The 22,905-nt window shown below is 43.8% G+C and overlaps 1 long non-coding RNA gene across 4 annotated transcripts in view; it reads left to right on the forward strand.

Annotated features, from left to right (window-relative positions):
- The first annotated feature begins 1,656 nt into the window (after positions 1 to 1,656).
- LOC131504941 (uncharacterized) overlaps positions 1,657 to 22,905 on the forward strand; it is a 136,106-nt gene continuing 114,857 nt past the window's right edge. For 3 of the 4 annotated variants that reach the window (XR_009258207.1, XR_009258206.1, XR_009258208.1), the window contains exons 1-5: positions 1,657 to 5,271; positions 5,638 to 5,710; positions 6,557 to 6,764; positions 7,130 to 7,586; positions 22,345 to 22,435. This is a non-coding gene — a long non-coding RNA (uncharacterized LOC131504941). The remainder of the gene's footprint in view (positions 5,272 to 5,637; positions 5,711 to 6,556; positions 6,765 to 7,129; positions 7,587 to 22,344; positions 22,436 to 22,905) is intronic. The other variant, XR_009258203.1, reaches the window with a different exon arrangement.

A 22,905-nucleotide genomic window follows, 5' to 3' on the forward strand; every position in this document is an offset into this window, starting at 1 on the left:
TTTAACGTGTATATTATTGAGTTCTATTTTGTCCTGTTATCATTACTTCATGTAGTTATTTTCATATTTATAGATCATGCTCATAATTGTGATTCTTTTTTTTAAGTTTATTTATTTTGAGAGACAGAGAGAGAGAGAGGGAGGGTGAGCACAAGTAGGGAGGGGCAGAGAGAAAGGGAGAGAGAGAATCCCAAGCAGGCTCCATGCTGTCAGTGTGCAGGGCCTGATGCAGGGCTCAAACTCATGAACCACGAGATCATGACCTGAGCTGAAACCAAGAGTCAGACGTTGAACTGACTGAGCCATTCAGGTGCCCCTATAATTGTTCTTTTTTTTTTTTTAACGTTTATTTACTTTTGAGAGAGAGCGCGAGCACAGGCAGGAGAGGGACAGAGAGAGAGGGAGACACATCTGAAGCAGGCTCCAGGCTCTGACCTGTCAGCACAGAGCCTGATGCAGGCTCGAACCCAGGAACCGTGAGGTCATGACCTGAGCTGAAGTCAGACGCTTAAACAACTGAACCACCCGGGTGCCCCCTATAATTGTTATTCTTAATGTCAATGTGATAGTCCATTGTATTGACACACCAGCCTGCTGAGCCATTTCATCTAATAGCTATAGACTATTCTAGCATATAGATGCCGCAGAATTTATTTGACCAATCTTCTTTTATTGGACATTTATGCTACTTCCAGTTTGGAACATTAATAGTAATGCGATTAAGAAAGTATCCTCTTACATGTATCTTTATCTGCATTTCTGCTTCTTTCCTTAGGATTCATTTCTAGATGTAGAATTACAGGGCCAAAGGTAATGAAACTTTTATTCTTTCTACACATAACCAGCAATATTCCAGAAAGACCTGATTAATTTTGCTACCAAAAGTAATGTTTGAGAATGCCTATTTCATGCACGGCCAATGAAAACATAAAAAAACTTACATAATTAGATAAAAATCTTTGTTATTGTTTTGAAATTACAAAACTGGCAGGATTTTATAGGCAGCAGGAGCTGCTGCTGAATCAGGACCAGGGTGCAGTCAGTGACGATAGGTGAGATTTTTCAGTGTGTCTTCCTCATTAGCAGTCAGCTGCTGGATTCTTCTCCCTGCCTTCCTCCTCTCTTGGTGGTCATCAGTGCTATTATCCAGATCTTTCTCACTCTTTGACTTCCATGCATGGGGGAGGATTTTACTTCCTGGCCCCCTTGTTATTTGGGTGACTAGGGTTGGGCCACATGACCTATTCTGGGCAGGAAGATGTGAACGGACGTGATGTGTGTCCCCACCAGACCAAGCATGTAATTGCTGGTGCGAGATTGTGCTCTCCTCTCCCACATGTGTGGCTACATGTGACGATGATGTGCTGGAATGAGAAAGAGGCCTTTTCTTGGCCTTTGAGATTTGAGTAGTGTTTGCTGCCACAGCATAAACTAGCCTGTTCTGAATGTGGTATCTTCTCTTCCCTCCTGACATTGGTGACAGGTCACCCGTATCCAGCATACAGTCACAAGGCCTTTGCCATGAGCCTAATGGTTGGGAGTCAACAGAAATGATTTGAGTCTCGTGTTATATAATTGTGATAAGATGCTTAATACAATTACCACTTAATTAAAAAAATTTTTTTTTCCAACGTTTTTTATTTATTTTTGGGACAGAGAGAGACAGAGCATGAACGGGGGAGGGGCAGAGAGAGAGGGAGACACAGAATCGGAAACAGGCTCCAGGCTCCGAGCCATCGGCCCAGAGCCCGACGCGGGGCTCGAACTCGCGGACCGCGAGATCGTGACCTGGCTGAAGTCGGACGCTTAACCGACTGCGCCACCCAGGCGCCCCTCACTTAATTTTTTAAAACCATATTTATGTTAAGGAAGCAAAAAGCAAGTACCTTTGTTTATGCCGAGGGGTCCAAGAACAAAGACGCTGATGGTGGCAGGGTGGGAAGGGGAGAGATATTGATGGTGGGCTCGGGGAGAGATGGAGGTCTGACCCGTTGGTCCCGTAGATGCAGGGTCTGTGGCTTTAAGCTTCCCAAGATGGGACAAAAAGGCTAAACCCAGGAGCCTGTCAAAAAAAAGGTTTCCGCTGTGTGCGCAGTGAGTGTGTAAAATCGGGAAGAAACCACATGCCCAGTGGAAAATAATGCTGAGCAGATCTTGATACAAGGCAGTGTGGTCTTGCTCCTCTGTTTACAGAGGAATCCTTTCACGCAGGCATGATAAATGGAGGATTTAAACCACTGAGCTCCTCTAAGCTAACAGGCCATTTGTCTCGAAGTTTCCAGGTTTCCAGGCTGTCTTCAAGGAGTACACCATTGACTTTGAAATTAGTTGTTATGTGGAAAGATACATTCTAAGTCTCTAAATTATCAAGCTGCAGGAACTTGTCACTCCAGTGCTGTCCTGGAGTCCAGCTCTGTTCCGGCCCTCCCTTCTGTCCTGCGAGGTTGTCCTGTGGGTGAATTCGGCTCTTTTCTGCTTCTAGATGCTGGCACCTGCACTCCTCCTCCTTGCTTTTCTTGAGCATCAGTATTTCCAACTTCTATTTTCTAGTTTTATTTTGTTTGTTTGTTTGTTTCTATGATATAGAGAACATCTGAATTTCCTTGAAGGGAAAAGGAGTTTTAGAAGAAGTGGATGGTTTCTCAGATTGCGCTCAAGGGTGTTTTCTTTAGTTTGTAGATTTTTCAGGAGCGAAAACACTTTGGTTGATGATATGTGTATGTGCGCGTGTGAGAGATCTACCACCACAGGAAAGAAAGGATATGTGTTACATCTTTCTCTTTTAAATTAAAGCAAGTTGTGATCTTTTTAGAGGATGTTTCAGAATGTCCTTGAAGAGATGTCCCAGGATGGCATCACCCAACCAGACCAATTACTTTTCTGGAGGCGCTCAGGGATGAAACTTTTTCTCCTTCCAGAATACTTTCCTTCTAACCCGTGTCCTTAATAATTTATCATCTGCATGACAATGACCAGAGTTGTAGTTTCTATGCAGATTCCTGAGTTATATCCCAGACCCACTGAGTCTGAGCCTTGCGGGCTGTGAGCTGGGTACCTGCATTAAAAAAAATTTTTTTTAAATGTTTATTTATTTTTGAGAGAGAGAGGGAGACAGAGTGTGAGCAGGGGAGGGGCAGAGAGAGGGGGAGACAGAATCCAAAGCAGGCTCCAGGCTCTGAGCTGTCAGCACAGTTGTGGGGCTCGAACTCACCAAACACGAGATCATGAACTGAGCTGAAGTCGGTGGCCTCGGCTGAGCCTCCCAGGTGCCCCAGGAATCTGCATTTTTAATGGGCAGCCCAGCTTTAGAACCCGTTCTCCTAGCAGATCTCCCACTGATTACAGAGCATCTCCTGTCTGCCTCACTTGTAACAAAGCCACAGACCCTTCTGTCTCAGATACAGGACTGGAGGGAGAGAAGATGTCTCCCTACCTCTTCTTCCAAAGCTCTCTTGTGTGGCTGGGCCTCGTGTCTGCGGATGAGAAGGTCATGCGGGAAGGTCAGTGAACAAGGCTCAGGAACCACACAAGGAATGGAGCACTGCGATGTCGGGGCCTCTTCTGGTCCGGGACTACGGAACCAAACACCATTTAGTTTTGTCACTCACTAGTCCTCGAAAACTTACTGAGTGCTTCCTTAATAAATAAACCAGGCGCCATTCTTCAATTTTTTGTCAGATATGAAAAATGAAGCTGAGGTTTAAGTCCCAAATTATTCCCAAATAGGCAGCACCAGCAAAATAATTAGGAGATTTAAGACAGTCCTCTCCCTTTCTCTGAGTGTGTGTGTGGTGCCTTTGTGTCACACACATGTGGGTTAGGGACTTTAGCTTATGGTTTTCCAAACATGTGTATAGAATTAATTCACTTTAGTACTTCATTCATGCATTTGTTTGTTCGCTTAGTATGCGTCCACCCGTCCATTCGCTCAACTAGTGTCTGTCATAAGCCTGCTGTGCGTCAGTCTAGGCGCTACGGATACGGTGATGAACGAGACAAAGTTCTTGCCCTCATGGAGTTTTTATTTCAAGGCAGACAATGCCCTCATATGCTTATTACATAAACATTTTGCAATTTATGTTTCCAGTAGAGATTGGCAGTTCGACAGACTGCAAATTAGAATGCAGGAGCCCTGCCCTTGCTTTCCTCTTCCTGGCTTGAAAGTTTTCTTTCAGGAAAGACACCTTCCCAGACGTTTCATTACATGTTTGAAGTATTTATTTATACACATACCTGGGGAAAATGAACTCTAAAACTGTGAACTCTACAAGGCACGGAAGTCAAAAGGGTAAGTTGAGTTGTTCATCTGTGGGTTTTGACTGGTTCCCACCAGGAAACCCCTTTCAAGAAAAACCTTTACCAGCCACACACTTCAAAGAGGTTCCCAGCACTGCCGTGTTTAAAACGTGTTAATTGGACCTAACTGCAAACAGCTGCCTAGTTTAGCCACTGTTTGGATTGGCATTGACCCATCTAGATCTAGGTCATTTTTTTTTGTTATGTGCCATTCAAATTGGGATCTTAATACATTTGTTTTAACCTCAGAATGTGTTGCCATCCAAAGGATTGTGGATAATAAATAAAAACACAGAGACAACATATTTGTCAAGCCCTGAGGTCACTGCCAAGTACAAAAGTACATTTGAACAGATGCCCTATTTGATAGACTGTGTGGGGTCATGGTCCTCACTTAGATATACGGGGAAATTTCCAAAACTAACAACAAAATCCGTGGTGTTTGCTGGCTTTTGTATGTGGGTGGAAGCATTGAATGATCTTTTATTGTCTGTTCTCTTCCACTTAACTGTTGCATTTTAATGCCACATTGTAGGAAGGAGGAAAGAGTAAATATTTATTAGTTTCTTAGGTGAAATTGCTGCTGGATCTCGTTTTACAGAATGTTGATGTTTTTCAAGAAGCACGTGTGGGGGCAGCTTATTGGTTAAATGTGAAGTGTGGTTTTCAAAATGTTTAACAAGTGCGAAGGCATGAGCACTGGGCGATTAGAAGGCACATTCACTGGGCATAGTAACTGGCGTGGGCGTACTCATGTTTTTGTGTAGCAACCAAAGGAATTAGTATCTAGCAAGTTACCACCAAGAGCAACTATATTGTGACCCTGCTGGGATTCAGTATAGACTGTGCACCCTGGAGTTATCTTCCGCAGGAGTGACAGAGCTGGGACATTTAAGTTCCCATCCGATGTTGGTTGAAGGCTGCATCTTGGACATTAATTCTACGGCACTTCTGTCCTGCCATTCAAGTGGCCAAGTAGGGTCTGGAAGAGGATGCCTTTACACAAAGCAATGCTGGGGCTGGCAGCTGGAAGTCAGGCTGCCGAGTAGTGAGAGCATATGTGCCCAGGGATATGGATGGGGCACCAGCAACGTCTGCTCTGGTGGTTGAGGGGCATTTGAAGATGTTGGTGGGGCTGAAATGGGGATCATGAAATAGCTCTCTATCCATCTGGGGCACATCAATCAGTAGGAGTAGCCTTCCTGAGATTCTTTGAAACAAATTGTTGCTTAGAACAGGACTTATAAATTAAATGGGATTAAGGGGATGGAGTATATAATAAACATTGATGGTGAGAATAATGTAAGTAGTTAATATTTATTTGTTTGCACTTTGTGATAGGCATGGCTTCCCCTTTTTCCAGAAGAGGAAATGAGGACTGGAGATGTTGAATAACCTACCCAAGGACAAGCAGGTGGGATGGTAGAGACAGGAGTTGATTTCCAGCCTGACTCCGTAAAACAAACTCCAAACGTGTGAAAGTTTTAACCCGAGCCCTTCCTTTCCCTCTCCCTGCCTCCTCCTTCTTTCCTTCCTTCTTTTCTCTTTCAGCAAATATTTGAGTATATGCCATGTGCTATTCTAAGCACCACACAGCAGAGAAACAATTTTGGTCTTTTTTGATGTAGAGACTTGCCCATCCCTTCCTTCTCCGGGTCCTCCCCTAACTTTTGTGGGGCTTTGGCAGGTGTAAAAACGGAGGCTCACATACCATGTCTAAATATTTAAAAGTTATAAATCAAGCTGACAAATAAAATTATGTTCCATCTTTTTGCGTTGACAAATATACCTGCACAGAGGGCAGATTTGAATCAAGAATTTGGAGGCTCCGGGAGTGCCATGCAGGAGTGCGGTGGCTCAGGGCTTGTGGACTCTGTACCCACTGCCTGTGGCCTCCCTCCCTTCCCTGGCAGCCCCTCACGAGAGGTGCGGCATGCACACACGTGTAGACATCCCAGCCTGCACGTCCAAGCTCCATCCTTGATGGATGGTGGCAAAGAGCCACCCTTTGGCCACTTCTTGGTTCTTGGGCTTAGTGGTGTCTGCACTGGAGATGTGGCCTGCTCTTGAGAGAACGGGTGTAGGAAGGCTCTGGAAGTGGGCTTGGGACCCGTGGAGGGCTGGAGGTGTAGGGTCCAGGGAGCCCTGTTTCCTGAGAGACGGGGGCAATACTACTCCTCTGTGTCCTCTTTTTTAGAGCTCACTTTCACACTCTTTTTTTTGATTTGGCCTTCTGAGGGTTTTTTTTTTTTTTCCAAAGGAAAATGTGGAATTCAAACACTCCACTCATTGGACAGAGGAAAGGGTCAGTTGAGGTGACGGATGATAGATATTCTGGGAAGAGGAAGAGCCGGACTGTGGAGAAAGAGCTGGGGCTGCTGTCTGGCCCGGACAGGCTTCTCCACATCCGGCAGCTCTAGTCTACAGAGGGGACCACGTGCTGCCTGGAGCTCCGTCTTGACATCTCGGTGGGTTCACCCAGATGAAATGGATGAGATTTCAGTATCAGATCTTCAGCCTCTCAGCCATGGCAGCCCAAAGTTCTGGGCAAACTCCGGACATACCCACATATGCCACGCTTGCTTCCACTGGGTCAGATTATCCTTGGCGGGGAGGGGGGGGCGGGGAGTGAGGTCAGAAGCAGACCTGACCCGACCAGCACATGTGCATGCGGCATGCATTCCCCTCTCTCCCTCAGGGAAGATAGATGGTTTAATGTTTACTAGAATTAGGACTAGGACCCATGCTCACATGTTCAGTAGGTGATAAAGATCTTTATTAATTCAGCCAGTACTGATTACATGTCTGTCTAATGTTTGTGTTCCCCCTTCAGGCGATTACTCTCTCCTGGGTGCAGGTAATGGCCAACAGGTGTGCCTCTTAGGGAATCACCAGTAGATCCAGGATGGTGAGAGCTTATTTAATATGCTGACATATTGGGCAGCGACGGGAAGGATTCCGCATTCACACTGAGGCTCATTGAACAAGAGTGATGTGAGTGCCATGAGGAGCCCCAACTGACGGACTTACCAAGGCGTTGCCACCGTGGGGACTCCCAGGCTGGAGATCACATGGGAAACGTAGCTGGACCTCAGGAGGTGTATGGCTTCTGTGAGGACCGGAGTAGAGCTCAGGCAGCAGGGCCCTGCAAGGATGGCCCATAGCAGACCCTACCAGCCACCGACTTCAGCATGCAGGCCTTCCAGGGAGGACCCGGAGGATGGCACAGGGACCTGCGCGTATGAATCATGTGGGTCGAGGACCTCCGTCCCCTTTCATGCCAGCACCAGGTAAAGTAAACTCTTCCCCCAGGGGCCACCTTGGAGAGAAAAGGGAAAGTGGGGGAGGAAAACCGCAAGATTGAAATATCTAGGAGACTGTTTAAATGATTGGACTGGCTGCTGTTTTAATTTCCCTCCCTACATAGCAAGGTGAAGGGCTCGGGGACAAGGATTAGATCAATTATAGAAAATAATGAAGCTATATTTTCTTTGTGTCGCTCAATGCAGGATACTTTTGAACTCGTCTTTGCCCTGCATGTGTTCCCCGACGCCGGCAGGCGTGGGCGCACCTGCGCGTCATGCCCGTGAATGCACACACACCTACACACATGGGATCTTTACGGGTTTTGCCTGCCGCTGCCTCCCCCCAAGAATCTGTATCCCCAAGAGCATTAATGAGAAAGGTGGGCTTCACTGGGGATTTCAAGGAGAGATGGAGGAGATGTCGCTGCATACTCTGCAGCAAACATGTGTATAATCCCCCTTCAATACTGTATTTTATATCTAAGATGCACCTTTTTCACATTCGAACATTTGCTATCTCTGAGTCAGAATCTGCCTTACTGTGATGGTGTGTCATAGTATAATTGGCACATTGTCATGGCAATACATAAAATAGTAGGGTTTCTTATATTTGGTGAAATCCTTGTAGCTTCCTGCTTTGTTGTCCTTCCTTAACTGTGACCAGAGGTTTACGCACCGGGGCAGTTGCATAGAGGGTTCAAAGCACAGATTCTGGAGCCAGGCTGCAGACTGTTGCTCACTAGCTCCGCCGTTCCCTAGCCAAGTGACCTTGGGCAACTTACTGAACCACTCTGGGCCTTTGTTTCCCCATCTGTGAAATAGGAATAATATTACTAATTACTTGTTAGGGTTGTTGGTAGCGTTAAGTGGGTGATACGTATAGAGAGGTCGGAACAGTGCCAGGTAGAGGCAAGCACTAGATAGTCTCACAGTTAATACTCTTTAGTCCCTCCCACACAGGCCCAGCCTCCTGTCACCTCTCGGCTTTTCCCTCCTTCCTCATTTTATGAATAGTAGTCCAATGACCACTGTTTGCTATTGGAACAACCCTAGAGATCTTGCCTGTCCTCTCCAACTAGCTTGCTTCACTATTTCATCCAAATAGATCTGTTTTCCCTTTAGAGAAATTCTGAGAGATAAAAATCGCCGTATGTGGAACTGTGTTTTAATCATTATTTCTGAGGCATTTGTGGCAGATGGAAGAGGTGGTGGGATAGGACCCTATCTGGAGTGGTGTATGTTCATTCGGGAGCATATGGGGATAGGATGGGAAAGATAGGTTGGAGCCAGATGGCCATTTGAAGGATCAGTAGGGTATTTCTTCAGTACATCTCCCCACATCCTTTGTGTTTGATGGCAGCCTTCCATGCTATGGACGCCTGGTCGTGCCTACCAGCCCACATGGGGTGAAGTGGGCTTCCACACTCTCCTCAGAGCACTCTGTATGGTGGCAGGTGCCTCTTCTCACGTATAAGGCTGGCTCTAGAAGCTTCCACACTCTCCTCAGAGCACTCTGTATGGTGGCAGGTGCCTCTTCTCACGTATAAGGCTGGCTCTAGAAGACAAGTTAGTGGATGTTAACCGAGAAATTAATTGGGCTTAGGTCAAAACTGGAGATTCAGAAAAAAAATTTTAGATACAGAAGCCTGAGATAAACATATACAAAGACAAAGAGACCCCCAGCCCATCTGGATCCAAGGCAGGTCCTGGGCCTGAATACTCTCATAAGATTTCCCAGACCCTCGCTGCCAGAGTTTAAATGGCTGCAGCCCTGGTTTTCTCTTCTGTGAGGCTGGACAAAATAATTAAACTCTAGCAAATGGAAAATTTCTACTGTGTGGGGTTAGCACTTTCAGCTCCAGAAACCAAACACACTGAAAGCAGAGGGTGACTTGGCATAGGGTGACCAATACCTCAATTGGTCAGTAGTCTCCCCTATTAGTTCATTTAGCTGGTGACCTTGTCTAGAACAAAGAGCTTCTAGCTGGTCACCTCTGGAACAAAGTCATGCTGAATGGGGCTTAAAAATATTTTGGGATTTCCTTTTTGGGGGGTTTAATGAGTCATTGCTGTATTTTACCATGAATGTTTATAACCAAACCTAAATGTGCGTTGGGTCTTGAATCTCCTCCCACAACTATTTCCTATTTGTTCCCAGAAAAATTCCAATGCCAGATTTTGTCATAGCAACCAGAGGCAAATATCAAGACAGCAATAAAGAGCAAACTCGGGAAAGGGTTTCCTTCCAATGTGGCTTGAGTTTTTGTAGGGCGTCCACTGTCTGGGTGAAGCCCTTTACGAACCGCAGTGGTTGGCCCCAGAGTCCCTCGTGGGGGGATCTAGTGGAGTCCAGCTTTACTGACTTCCAGGACCCGCCAGGAAACTACATCTCTGTTTGCTGAGTCTGGAAAAACCGACTTGCTTGCTTCTCAGGCTTCGCACCTGTTGTGTGTTGATCTTTATTTTTGTACGTCCAAGTTTTCAAAATAAAGGGTGTTGAATTATTATCGTTCCATCATACATTTCTTCTGAGGATTAAAAAAATGTTTTTTAACATTATTCATTTTTGAGAGTGAGAGAGACAGAGCATGAGTGGGGGAGGGGCAGAGAGAGTGGGAGACACAGCATCTGAAGCAGGCTCCAGACTCCGAGCTGTCAACACAGGGCCAGCTGCGGGTCTCCAACCCACAAACTGCGAGATCATGACCTGAACTGAAGTCGGATGCTTAACTGACTGAGCCACCTAGGCGCCCCTCTTCTGAGGATTTTAATAAACAAGCATATTGTTTATTCCCTGAGTGGTCCCCTCAAATGCTTCCCCAAAGAAGGCAGGGTGTATATGAATAAACAAACAAAACAACAAGACATGAGAGACTTCCAATACCTGCTCACAGTGTTCCTTGTACTGTTCCTTTCTTCTTTGTTGTTCTTGGCATGGTGGTGCTATGAGGTCAGACTCTTTGCCCATATGTAAAATCATCTCTAGTTTTCCACAATGCAGCCTTCTTGCTGAAAGTGCTTTTGAGTTTTGTTTTGTTTTCTTTTGAGAGCACGCACACACATGTGAATGTGGGTGGGGGTAGGGGGGAGGATGAGAGGGGTAGAGAGAGAGAGAGAGAGAGAGAGCGAGAGTGAGAGAGAGAATCCCAAGCAAGCTCCATGCTCAGTGCAGAGCCCAATGCACGGCTTGATCTCATGACCCTAGGATCATGACCTGACCTGAAATCAAGAGTCACTGACTGACTGAGTGACCTAGGCACCCCACCTTTGAGTTTTGAATCAGGTATATCATGTGCTGGTTCTGAGTAGCGGTGTGTTGGCAGCTGTTTAACAGCTGGATCTCAGCCTGGGACGCCTGACTGGCTCAGTCGGAAGAGCATACGACTTGATCTCGGGGTCGTGAGTTTGAGCCCCATGTTGGGTGTAGAGATTACTAAAAAAAAAAAGAATAAATTAAAAAAAAAAGTTATCCTAACAGCTGGCTTTCAGAAATAGAATTGCCTTGCTTTGTGGAGTGTGCTGATGTCTGTGGTGTAAGTACTCCCCCAATGGTCAATTTCAAGCTGCTAAAGTTATCTTACGAATGAGGAGCTGGAAAAAGATGCATACGATCAATTCTGGGGAGCTGGCTGCACCAAATAGTACTGATTCTGTGGACTACGCCAGGGGTTCTCAACCTTGGTATTGTTGACACTTTGAGCTGGATAATTCTTTGTTGTTGGTGGCTGTCTTGTGCACTGCACGGTGTTTAGCTTCATCTCTGGCTTCTACCTACTAGATGATAAAAATATCCCCCTCCCCACCCAAGTTATGGCAAAAATGTCTCCAGAGGTTGCCAGATGTGCCCTGAGGGGCAAAATTGATCTCCAGCTCTGGGCCACTCTGCATGGATGGTGTTTAGAAGATCCGTTCAGCGGATAGTAGACTTTCACCAACTGTTCTCCATGAACCATCCTTAACATGCACCTGAAGAAGTTCTCTCTCTGCCTTCTGGATGTGGTATTTTAAAAAATCAGACTATGCTTCCTTGAGGAGTCTTAAGAAGAGTGATGCCACGAAGAATTAAGGCACCAAGACAAAGCACGGCCACTAGGGGAGGATGAAGATAATTCCATGTACTGGATTCAAAAACAGAATAGATTACAATGGACTGTCCCCTTGTCCAGGCTTGTCTTGATATGGATGAGAATGGACACTCAGAGGTGAGCAGTGGCTTGTCCAAGGGCATAAAGCAAGCTGTAGATGTGCTTGGGAGGGTGATGTGGTAAAAGCCTCTGTGACATGCTAGGAATTGGAACTGACACCAACTTGCAGCTATGAGTGTCTTACAGGTAGGCTTTACAATGTTAGGTTTTGAGGCCATATTTGACATCTCCTTGTCCCAAACCTTCCTCCCCCTGCCCCTAAATATCTGCTCAGGCAAACCACATCGTGATGAGGGACTTCTGTTTCAGGCAGAATTAAATTCCCATCAGCTTCAGAAGGGAGTAGTTGATTCAAACGTTCTATTCAGGAGCTGCCTGTCATTAGAGAACAAACGTTGAAGATTGTCACTGATTTCTCTCTCCTTCCTTCCACATCTGCCTTCTCATTGATGAAGTATCTCAGGCCATTCTCAAAGTGATTTAAGGAAAGGACTTGTGGAAGAAACAGACTTTCAGTAAAAATGTTAAGGCTGCAAGATTAATGTGATATGAACTAAGAAAGCCCTTCCTAGTTAGCACTGAAAATGTGTTTTCAATGCACAGAAGTGCCCGGTGAGAAAGGAAGTGTTAGGGAGGGATTATTTTCATCAGCAGAGTTCCTTGGCTTTGGAACTTCCAGTGAAATTAGGGCAATCATACACTAGTAAGTCAATACATTTCAAGTGCCAATAAATTGAACTTAATGAGGACAAGGAGTCTGCTTTTATTAGGAGATTGAATAAAAATGAAAGGAGTGCTTTGAATTGTGGATCTTTGAGAACACATCAACATTTGAAAAGAATTAAGATTTGGTGATTTTGTATGGAATAATTCATCGCTTCACTCCAGATTAGTTTTTTTACAATATGAAGTACTGGCCTTCAAGAAAATTTCCCATAACCAAAGTTCATTGTCATCACCTCAGTCATCTCACCTTGTCCTTTGCTGCTTTCCCACCAGGTCCATGGTGATCATGCAAACCAACCCCATGGGGTTGCCTTACACTGTCCTTCCCGACTTCTGGGCAGTGTGGGCCAGTTGGATTTTTGCTTTCTTTTCCCAGGGGACAATTCAGCTTCAGCATCTTAATCTAAAGAGGTCACTAGTACAGTAGTGTTAGGGGTGGTTAAGGATAGAAGGGGGAGGTGTTTTGGGTTGTGGGCAGGATTTGATGTGTGTGACTCTGTAGGGCACACCCTGCTCAGGGCTGCCCCACCAGTAAAGGCCTCATGGACGATGGGAAGAAAATTTTCTTTATTTGACATGGCTCGTGAATTGATCTAATCTTGTTATTTTTTTAATGAAGAAGCTATCTACTCAGCAACTGATAACTCTTTTAAAGACCAATTAACACTTTACTGTATCATCTTTTGGAAATGTTTTATGCATACCTTGTCAGGAACTTTACACAAGGCTCATTGTATATCTTGCCAAATTACTGTCCAGAGTAACATGCCAATATACACCCCTACCTACTGTATAGAAGTATCTTGATTATTGTAATTAAAAAGTTAATATGTTAGGAAGAAATCTCTCTTTTATTTATTTTTTATTAGAATTTTTACAACTCTAATGAGGTTGATTACCATTTTGCATGTTGATTTTTTTATTCGGACTTTATATTTTTAGACCAGTTTTAGGTTCACAAAAAAGATTGATACGGAGGTACAGAGATTTTGCATATACCCCCTACCCCAACACATGTGTAGCCTTCCCCATTACCAACACTCACACCAGAGTGGTGTATTTGTTGCAACTAACGTAGCTACATTGCCACAGCATCATCACCCAGAGTCTATAGTTTATAGCTTGTTCTTGGTAGTATAAAATTTATAGATTTGGACAAATGTATAATGACATGTAACCGTCATTATGGTATCATACGGAGTATCTTCGTTGGCATAAAAATCCTCTGTACTCTGTGTGAAGAGTGAATAATGGGTATACCACTCTATTTCACCTGTCCTATTCATCTATCATTCCCCCTCCCAAACCCTGGCAACCACTGTTCTTTTATGAGTTTTTTTTTCTCAAAGTAGAAAAGGTAGGAGCAATAGTTTTCAGTTCTAAGGAAAGGTCCTAATGACCTTCAAAAGCCCTAGGAACTAGGGGGTGCAAAATTGAGGAGAAAATAAGGAATTTGATCGATAATATTTGCCCGTGAGCCAACAGCTGACAGTTCCAGACCTTAACGCTGCACTCTTGCAATGTTACCCACACTACAACAGCATCACCAAGAGATGTCAAGACATGAGAAGTCGTGGTCATTGGAAACAGTTTCCAAATATCTGTCTTGCTAGACTATTCCTTCTAAAGATTCCTTTGTGCCAACTACTTGTCTTTGTCATGTGATCCTTGCTGGCTCTGCAACACAGATGTGAAAAGTGAAGAAAGCATGCCTTTGGATTTCATTTCTAAAAGTAGAAAGGACACAATTAACTTTGGGGCTTTTAAAGTACTAATATAATTCCTTATATGTATCCAGAGCCGTATATAGAAATAGATTGAAAGGAGGGCATGTACATGTACATAGCTCCTTACTATAAAGTGGTTAAAACTCATGGGCTTCAGGCTGAGCTCTGGGGGTTGATTGGACACATGGGACAGGATCTTATACTCAGTTGTAGACTGAGTGCCTTGCTTTTGTCCATTTATTGAAGACTAAAACAGGTGTTGGGGGAGGCACTCACCCCATCTTCACCCATAAGCCTATTTTATTTATCAAAACAATGTACTGTACTGTGAGTACTTGGGGACAGAAATCATAGCTTTTTTTGTATCCTCAGTGCCTAGCATAGTGTCAGGCATGTAATAGATTCTTTTTTTTTTTTTAAGTGTTTTATAGCTTTATTGAAGTATAAGTGATGTAGAATCAACTGCACATTTTTAAAGTTTTTAAACTCATCCATTTGATGAGTTTTTTTTTAAATTTTTTTTTAACTTTTTTTTATTTTTGAGACAGAGAGAGACAGAGCGTGAACAGGGGAGGGGCAGAGAGAGAGGGAGACAGAGAATCCGAAACAGGCTCCAGGCTCTGAGCTGTCAGCACAGAGCCCGACGCGGGGCTCGAACTCACAGACCGCGAGATCATGACCTGAGCCGAAGTCGGACACTTAACTGACCGAGCCACCCAGGCGCCCCCCATTTGATGAGTTTTGATACATGTATACACCCATGAAACTATCACCACAATCAAAATGCTGAACATATCCATTGCTCCCAAAGTTTCTTTTGCAATTCTTCTTCCCTTCCTCCCACTGTTCCCAGACAACCAAGGTCCTGCTTTCCACCATTGTAGATTAGTTAATATTTTCTAGAATTTTATATAAGTGGAATATAACATTTTTATTCTTTGTTGTCTGGCTGTTTTCAATCAGCATAATCATTTTGAGATTCATTGATGTTGTTCCATATATTAATAATTTGTTCCTTTTTATTGCTGAATTGTATTCCATTGTATAAGTCATAGTAGGTATTTAACAAATGTTTGTGGCATTACATTGAATTGAAAATTCATTTTGAAAGTATAATTGGGGGAAGAGTGAATAATGGGGATACCACTCTATTTCAGTTGAATAGTCCACTTAGGAAGTCAAAATAGAAATCAGGAGGTGAGTTGGCACGGTAGAGACTTTTATTGTCTTCCAGTACCTGTTCTCCCTTTTTTTCATAGAAATGGAATGCCTAATTTGACACAGAATTATCTGGGATAAAGACTACATTTCCCAGCCCTCTGTGCATCTAAGTGTGGTTTTACTACTAAGTTGTGACCAATATGATGTAAACAGGAGGGGTATGTGAAACTTCAAAAAGTCTTCTTAAAGGAAGGGCAATTCCCTTCTCCCTCCTTCCTGCTGTCTGGCACACAGTCATAATGTCTGGCGCTCTAGCAGCCATTTTGGATCAGAAGGGGTCTTAAAAATGGAAGCCACCTGGGGCAGAGCAATAGGTAGAAGAAGCCTAGATCCCTGAAATCATAGAGTGTTGTGCCAGCCCCGGGCTAACTGCCTCCAGACTGTGAGAGAGAAATACATTTTGATCTTGGTTAAGCTTTTTAAAAAGTCTCTTTTGTGTTTTATGTTTTTTGCAGCCAAAACAGTCCTAAGTGATACAGTTAGCAAGGATAGAGTTTGAACAAGAGGGAGTTTGGTGTTGCTGAAAGGTCAGTTACATCATGCTAATGTGTCCATCTTCACTTTTAAGGATTTTTCTGAATAGAAACATGGCGTCAGCTATCGGAATCTCTTTTGGTGAGTTCTGGAGAAACACTGACAAATCATGACCCATTCTGCTTTTCCCAACCATGCAACTCACTCACATCGATATATATCTATCATTAACATTTTAGATTTCCCAAAATTGTAACTTGTTTTACATTTATTTACATTTAACTTGGTGAGTCTCTGGTGAGACATGAGGTTAGCCTAATCTCATTAAATTTTTTTTTTTTTTTTTTTTTTTACAAATCATACTTATGGTGGCTTATTTGGAAATGCTTTCTGTAGCTGTCTAGTCTCATATATCATGTATGAATTCTTGTTATGCTTAATTCCTAGGGATGGTTTGACTTGTGGCTCTCCCTCTTTTTTTTACATTTGAGATATTTCAAACATACAGAAAAGAGTGTATGTCCCGATGTCATTTATCTGGCAAACATGACTGTAGAACAGTAGCTGTCTATTTATGGATTTAGCAGCGGAACCTTCTTTTCAAATGGTCCTGTATGCAGAGCTCCATTACATAAAACATATATCAGAACTTGTCTGGTTGAAGTGGGAGTGGAGGGCTCGGAGCCTTACTGGGTAAACATCTCTTTGCCCGTTTCCTCCCCCCACCAAGGAGGCCCCTGAGATGCGCTCACAGAGCATGAAGGCCCTCTGGGAGTGGCTGAAAACCACAGATTCAGGATATGTTCAAGATCCTGAAAGAAAGTAAGCAAGAGGCTATCCTCTGATCAGTCAAAATACATGACACAATGCCCAGTTTCAAGCCCATACATTTGCTTCATAAAGGAGCCTGTAGGACTGCCGTTCAAATCTCTGTGCTCTTTTTCTACTCACAGTTATAGCAAACTTTGTAATCTGGTTTCCCAGTCATGGAAGAACAGAACAACTCAGAGGAGGAAGACAGATAGCTAGACATGACTGTGGCTAGCAGTGAGACCAATGAGAGAAGGCAAGAATGTTTTAAAAAGGCAAACACAAGGCATTAAAAACCACCTTCTGAGGTCATTTAGGGTAAATGTCATCTTCCTAATATGTTTCAGTGGGTCACAAAGGCATGTTTTTATATATTTGTGCACATATTTATATATGGGTATGTATTTACATATATTTAGCAAGAGTGGACATATATATATAATATGTACATATGTATATATATATATATATATATAGTATTTTGCTTAGTGTTTATGAAAATGACCCTGAGAAAGAGCCTCACTTATCTTTTATATTGTACATTCTGTCTTATAGTAACAACTTATTGAGATGTTTATTATGTGCCAGGTACGTGAATGTCTTTGTGTAGTTAACTTATTTAACCCTCACCACTATTTATGAACTAGGGACCGTCCCCGGAGATGCAGAGAAGTTAGTCCCCTTGCCCAGTGTCAGACAGTGAGCATGTGGTGGAGCTGGGATTCAAACCCAGGCATCCTGGCTCCAGGGCCCGTGCTCTTAATATATGCTAGTATCTTAAGAGAATTTCCAATATTGAAACAATAATGTGCAAGCATCCTGTGGCTAGCAAGATTTTAAGTTGTCTGGAAAACCCATTTATCCCTGTGAGTGGAAAATTTGTCCTCCACCAATCCTGGGTATATGGAAGAACACATTGAATTGAAACTGGAGTGCACATCTCCTAATGTATCTCAGTAGCTCCCTCTGCCATAGGGCTTTTCACATTTTTTTTTTTAAATACTTATTTATTTTTGAGACACACACACACACACACACACACACACACACAGAGTGTGAGTGGGGGAGGGGCAGAGAGAGAGGGAGACACAGAATCTGAAGGAGGCTCCAGGCTCTGAGCTGTCAGCACAGAGCCCAACACGGGGCTCGAACTCATGAACCATGAGATCAGACCTGAGCTGAAGTCAGACGCTTAAGCGACTGAGCCACCCAAGCGTCCCTACCATAGGGCTTTTCAGAGGGCCACAGAGAGGCTGACCAACCTGAGTGGTGCTGAGTAACCAGGAAATAGTATCCCGCGGTTGCACTTGACAATGGAAATGAAACACGTGGATCAAACCACCTGCATGATGGTTGCATTTCCTCTGTAGTATTGTCATCTTTCTAGTGGCTCAGCAGGTATTTTGGAGTTGACATAGAAACTCCTGTGTTTTTTAGAGGCATTTTCTTTCTGGCCTGAGTTTATATAACGTGGTGGAGGAGTCAGAGGCTTCAGGCTTCAAAAGTGAATCCTGTTTCAAGTTGTGAAAGTACCAGGATGTGGGGTACAGGTCCTCAGGTGCTGGGATTGGCCTGACTTCATGGCCAGCCTCAGTTGCTGTCCTTTGCGCTGTGGGTTACAGAAATTCCTTGGCTTTTCCTGTTGTTAAGTTTGTAGGGTGGGCTTATCCACCTTTCTGGAATGAAACACCAATTCAAGGGAAGCTTCTGATTGTAAAAGGTCTACCCGTTCCAAAGGGGACCCAGAAGCATATTTTCTCATAGGGCTGGTACCTTCGTCAGTTCAGGCTGCCGTAACAAGATACCCCAGGCTGGGTGGCTTCAACAACACACATTTGATTCTCACAGTTCTGGAGACTGCGAGTCAGATCACAGTGCCAGCATGGTTGGGTCCTAGCAAGAGCCCTCTTCCTGGTTTACAGATGGCTGCCTTCCCACTGTATCCTCACATGGTGGAGAGATCATTTCGCTCATCTTTCTTTTTATTTTTTTCAAATTTTAAATGTTTGCTTATTTATTTTTGAGAGAGAGAGAGAGAGTGAGAGCGAGAGTGAGCATGCTGGAGGGTGTGTGAATGGGGAAGGGGCAGAGAGAGAGGGAGAGAGAGAATCCCAGGCTTGAGGCTCGGACCCACGAATCGTGAGGTCATGACCCAAACCAAAGTCAAAAGTCAGATGCTTAACCGACTGAGCCACCCAGTGCCCCACATATTTCTTATTGAGAAAGGATTTTATTATCCCCCCACGAGGGCTCTACCCTCATGACTTAATTACTTCTCAAAGAACCCACCTCCAAATACCATTATGCTGAAGACTAGGGCATCAACATATGAATTTTGAGGGTACACAAACATTCAGCCCATAGCAGTTGGAGTGTTAATTGGTTACACATTCCCCCCTCGGTTTTATTTTCATGGTGGCTGTAAATAGGTGAGTCATGCAGCAAATCTCACACACGCATACGTGTGGTCCATCAGCCAGGCTTTAAAGCAATTCATTTCCTTTCTTTTTATTTTAAGAAGATAAGTCAAAATAAAGCAAATAAAAATGCTCAGCACATTTGCTTTAGCTGTTAGCAAAATCCAATTCCTTATAACTGTTAATCACACCATATTGTTTCAAGCCAACCCCATGTAAATGTCCCTTTCCCATACTTGCCTGCCTGCTGAACTCCTATTTATCTCACAAATCCCAGTTTCTCTGTGACCCTTTTTGTGCTTTTCTGAACACAGAACATCCCTCTATTACAGAAAATATCTATGAAGTAATTATTTGTCGCGTATCCACTGCCCTTAATAGGGTATGAGTTTCATGAAGGTAGGATTCATAACTTATATATCACCATGCCCTTGTACAGGTATATGTACAAGGGTCTTCTAAGATTCCCAAGGCCCCCAAGCTTCCCACCTTCCTGGTATACACACCTCCTTGAATGTGAATGGGACCTGTGAATATGAAGGGTGTTGCTCCCCTGACTAGGTTACATTATATGATTAAGGAAAGGGATTTTGCAGATATACTGAAGTTTCCAAATCAGTCGATTTAGAGTTAACCTAAATGGAGGTTATCCTGGTGGGCCTGTCTTAATCAGGTGAAAGGCCTTTAAACCAGCCTAGACTTTCCCAAAGGAAAAGATTCCCCTTCTGGATTCGAAGAAGTCAACATCCATGTTTTAAGAACAAGGACCCACACAACAAGGACCTGAAGTGGCCTCTGTGAGTTGAGAGCAGTTCATGACCGACAACTATCAAGAATATGGGGAGCTCAGCTATGTAGCCACAAGGAAGTGAATTCTGCCAACAAGTCAAATGAACTTGGAAGTAGATGGTTCCTTAGTCAAGCCTCCGGATGGGAATGTAGCCTGACTGACACCTTAATTGCAACCTTATGAGAGCCTGAGCAGAGACCCAGTTTAGCCATGTGCAGACTCCTGACCCATGGAAACTATGAGATAGTAAATGTATGTTGTTTTAAGCCACTAAAGTTGTGGTAATTTGTTATGCAACAATAGAAAACTAATACAGTAGGCATTTCTTAAATGTTTGTTGAATTTAATCAGGGAAATAGAATAGTTCAAGTGAATCTTTGCTGAAGTTTTGGCCAATTTTAAGAACGTAGACATTGTAAAGAATTGCTGTCTTCTGATGAGTCTTCTACCCATCCAATCAACTTCACACACTTCCAGGGTTTCCATAAATATCAGCTTCTGATTGTCTGGAAATAGGAAGTGAGATTCTCTCCAGCCGTCTTTCGGCATTCTTGGGAGATAGATTGGCTAAAAATTGATGTTGAAATGAGACCACCATCATTTTTCAGTCTGCTCACTATGTACAGAGCTCAGGATGATTAGAAAATGTAAAACACATGTGAATGGCTCAAACCCCTTTAGTTAAATCACATTTACATAGATCAGTTTTCCCGAAGGACACAAGTTAGCTGAACTTAAGCAATTAAAAAAAAAACAAACCCCAAACTAGAACCTTTTGCTAAAGCCAAAAAACATGGATGAGTTAAAGCATATCAGATGTAATGGTTTGTTTTGAGAAGTGTTTGGTTGGTTGTCTATATGTGTGTGTGTGTGTTTAAGGCAGATAGAAAAACAGAACTTGCAAGATCTTTGGCTGCCAAGGTAGAAACCCAGTATATGGGGTTTAGTTCCACCAAAGTAGTTGATACCATCAGGATCACCGGTGACCCAGGTCAGGGACGTGCTTCTGGCTCTCCATTACATTCCAGAGCCACTGTAGGGGCTGTGGCAGCAGAGGGACTGTGAATGTGGCTGAAAACAAAATTGGACCCAACCCTGGCCTTGGTGTTCCAACCAGAGCAAGTTTCTAGGACCTTGATGTACTACCTCGGGGGCCTCTCCTTGCTTTTCTGCCTTGTGGAGAATAAGAATAAACTTTTTGGTCCTAGAACCTCTTCCTTCCTATTGACATTTTCCGTTCTACTTGCCCTTAGCTAAATGTAGCTTCCTATTTCTAAGAAAAGAGCCTGAAGGAGCCTTTTGAAGGCCTCACAGACAGTCTCAGAAGGCTTCATGGGCAGCAAACAACTCCCAGCAAACTACAAGTTGATGAGTTAAGTGTAAACGGATCAGACACATATGGATTACATTTTTGGGGAAATACACATGGGCTTACAATGTAAAGCGGGGCAGTGGGGGTGGGGTTGGGCTGAAGAAGAGAAAGCTTGGAAAAATGTGGTTTGGGTCTTGCCAATTGTAAAATGTTAGAAACAAATAATTTGAGATGTTTTGCCCAACCTAGAGTGCGTCTGTATTCACCCTTTCCTTCTATTTACGTGCCATTTTCAGACTCGACGTGCATGCCAGTGCTGGTTTGGGTCATGGGTGGATTTTTTTGAACGCAGTTCTTTTGAAAGATGATTGCATGTGTAGCTTCTGAGTGTGCAGGATGGAGTGGTGTTGGGAAGAGATGGGCATTTAGACATATCTTCCCGCCTCTGGGCCTAACTGTCCTAAGCCCCTCTGGTATATTCTACTTGGAGGTTCCAAGTCCAGGCTGTGCTAGTGGGGAAATGTGGCAGCATGAGAAAGTTACTCAACCTCAGTCTCCCCACCTGTAAAGTGGGGAGAATGTTACCTACCCCAGGGCACGTGGGGACTGAGATGCTGTATAGTGTGGTGTTGGGAGTGTGAACTCTGGAGGAATATTCCTGGGATACCATCGCAGCTCTGACAATTGTGTGAACTTGGGCAACTTCTTCAGCCTCTCTCTACCTCAGTTTCTGTTCACCTGTATGATGGGGAAAATGTTAACACCCACCACATAGACTTGCTTCAAGCATTAAAAGAGTTATTCCACGTAAAGAACTTCGCATGGTGCTGGGCACATGACAAGTGTTTGGCAAATGTTAACACTTGCTATTGTTGCTTATAAATTCTCTTGTTACATTAAGCCTTGGACATGGTAGAAAATAAGTCAAGTTCACCTTGAGGCTGAGGACAAGGACAATTACAAGGATAAGCACCTTACTCTAGCTGCAGGGGTCTTCTCCGGATTATGTTCCTTTTCTTACTGCTTCAGTTTATAGATTAATTCTCTAGTTCTTCCACCCCAGAATAAGAAGCAGGTAAATTTTCCATCGAAACTTAGGCTCATCTTTTTCTCCATTCTAGGGAGGATCCTTTTCTCTCCTCTGCTTTACCACCATCTAGCATCCAGAGTCACCTAATTCAAGAGCCCAACTAAGTCATCCCAGAGTGTGAGGTAACTCCCGGGGCACAGATGGAAGGAAGTCATGAGCTTAGTGTTGTTCTGGTTTAATGCATTGCTTCTCAATCCCTTTCACACTTCAGGATGAACTAGGGAGCATTAAAGAGATAATAGAGGTTTTGAGTGTGGAGCTTGGGGATTAATACATTTAAAACTCTCCAGATGCTTCTAATGTGCAGTGAGGGCTAAGAGCCACTCTGGCTTAAGCATGAAGAGTGGTCATTGTGGGTGCTTCCCCTGGTCATTTTTTTTTTTTTTAATTTTTTAATGTTTGTATTTATTTTGAGACAGAGAGAGACAGAGCATGAACAGGGGAGGGTCAGAGAGAGAGCGAGACACAGAATCCAAAGCAGGCTCCAGGCTCTGAGCTGTCAGCACAAAGCCCGATGCGGGGCTCGAACTCACGGACCATGAGATCACGACCTGAGCCGAAGTCGGACGCTTAAACCGACTGAGCCACCCAG

The sequence above is a fragment of the Neofelis nebulosa genome, chromosome 1, assembly GCF_028018385.1.
Source record: "Neofelis nebulosa isolate mNeoNeb1 chromosome 1, mNeoNeb1.pri, whole genome shotgun sequence".
Classification (NCBI taxonomy): Eukaryota; Metazoa; Chordata; class Mammalia; order Carnivora; family Felidae; genus Neofelis; species Neofelis nebulosa.